Source organism: Melanerpes formicivorus, unplaced genomic scaffold (genome assembly GCF_026170545.1).
Source record: "Melanerpes formicivorus ecotype bairdi unplaced genomic scaffold, bMelFor1.0.p_v2 SCAF_34, whole genome shotgun sequence".
NCBI lineage: Eukaryota > Metazoa > Chordata > Aves > Piciformes > Picidae > Melanerpes > Melanerpes formicivorus.
This window is the reverse complement of record NW_027142386.1, coordinates 3,891,933-3,894,355: the sequence shown is the minus strand read 5'-3', so window position 1 is coordinate 3,894,355 and position 2,423 is coordinate 3,891,933.

Here is a 2,423-nt window from a genome sequence, read left to right as displayed (position 1 = left end):
CTTCTCCTTCTCCTCCTCCTCTTCCTCCTTCTCCTTCTCCTCCTTCTCCTCCTTCTCCTTCTCCTCCTTCTCCTTCTCCTTCTCCTCCTCCTTCTCCTCCTTCTCCTTCTCCTTCTCCTCCTTCTCCTTCTCCTTCTCCTCCTTCTCCTTCTCCTTCTCCTCGTTCTCTTCTCCTCCTTCTCCTCCTTCTCCTTCTCCTTCTCCTCCTCCTCCTTCTCCTCCTCCTCCTCCTCCTCCTCTTCTCCTCCTTCTCCTCCTTCTCCTCCTTCTCATTATTATAATATCATAATGCAGCCAGATTGATAACCAAGCACATGGCATGTGGAGCACTGGGATTGAAATCCTCTTTACAACCAGATGTGCTCTATGCTCCTGGAACCCCTTCAGCTACTGGAACTCTGCTCTAAGGTCTTCCCAGAGTTTTCTCCGTTGTTTCAGTTGGAAAAGCCCTTTAAGATCATCCAGCCCAACCACTCTCAGACTCTACCAAGGCTGGAGCTAAGCCATGGCCTTCAGCACCACATCTCTGTGGCTCTGAAGTACCTCCAGGGATGGGGATACAACCACCTCCTTGGGCAGCCTGGGCCAGTGTTTGAGAACCCTTTTAGGGAAGAAGTTTGTTGTAATGTCCAACTTAAACCTTCCCTGGTACAGCTTGAGGCCATTCCCTCTCATTCCATCACCTCATACTAGGCAGAAGAGCCCAACCCCCACCTCACTCCAGCCTGCTTTTCAGGGAGCTGTAGAGAGCCAGCAGGTCTCCCCTCAGCCTCCTTTTCTCCAGACTCAACACCCCCAGCTCCCTCAGCTGCTCTTCCCCAGCCCTGTTTTCCAGACCCTTCCCCAGCTTTGTTGCCCTTCTCTGGCCCTGCTGCAGCCCTCAATGTCCTTCTTGGGGTGAGGAGCCCCAAAACAACCCCAGCACTCCAGGGTGTTTCCTCCCATTAAACATGGGGGTACCTCAATAAAAAGTTCTCTGCACAGGAGTGAGTTTTACTTCTCTGGAGTGAGACAAACACCAGAGACCTTTTCATCCTCTTTCCCTGAGGGTCTGAGTCTATTGTATTTCCTGTGTACCAACACACAGAGGATGGTTCACCAGGATAATGGATTTGGAGCTGCAGCAGCCAGCTGCTAAAAGCATCCATTCCTCTCCCAGAGCCCTGACCCCAGGATATCCAAACCAGCCCCAAACACTGCTGAGCCCCAGTGAGATCCCTCCCATAAACCATCCAAACCCTGCAGTTTTCCAGGGTTTCCAATCCAGTCCCAAATGCTGCTGATCCCACTGAGATTTATTCCACAAACCATCCAAACTCTGCAGTTCTCCCAAAGTTTCCAATCCAGCTCCAAGCTCTGCTGATCCCACTGAGATATATTCCTTAAACCATGTGGCCTGCACTTTTCCAGGGTTTCCAATCCAGTCCAAATCCTTGCTGATCCCATTGGGATTTATCCCACAAACCATCCAAACTCTGCAATTCTCCCAAGGTTTCCAACCAGCTCCAAGCTCTGCTGATCCCACTGAGATATATTCCTTAAACCATGTAGTCTGCAGTTTTCCAGGGTTTCCAATCCAGTCCAAATCCTTGCTGATCCCGCTGAGATTTATCCCACAAACCATCCAAACATCCTTAAACCATGTAGTCTGCAGTTCTCCCAAGGTTTCCAATCCAGCTCCAAGCTCTGCTGATCCCATTGGGATTTATTCCACAAACCATCCAAATCCTGCAGTTCTCCCAATGTTTCCAATCCAGCTCCAAGCTCTGCACATCCCACTGAGATATATTCCTTAAACCATGTGGTCTGCAGTTTTCCAGGGTTTCCAATCCAGTCCAAATCCTTGCTGATCCCATTGGGATTTATTCCACAAACCATTCAAACTCTGCAGTTCTCCCATGGTTTCCAATCCTGCTCCAAGCTCTGCTGATCCCATTGGGATTTATCCCACAAACCATCCAAGCTCTGCAGTTCTCCCAAGGTTTCCAATCCAGCTCCAAGCTCTGCTGATCCCATTGGGATTTATTCCACAAACCATTCAAACTCTGCAGTTCTCCCAAGGTTTCCAATCCAGTCCAAATCCTTGCTGATCCCATTGAGATTTATTCCACAAACCATTCAAACTCTGCAGTTTTCCAGGGTTTCCAATCCAGCTCCAAGCTCTGCTGATCCCACTGAGATTTATCCCACAAACCATCCAGATCCTGCAGTTCTCCCAAGGTTTCCAATCCAGCCCTGCCGATCCCATCGGCATTCCTGCCACAGACCCTCCAAACCCTGCAATTTCCCAGGATCTCCAATCCAGCCCCGAGCGCTGCTGATCTGATCCCACTGAGATCCCTTCCACGAGCCCTCCAAAGGCTGTCGTTTCCCAGCCCCCTCGTTTGGTCCCCAGCGTCTCCTCCTGTATCCTAAAGGACCAT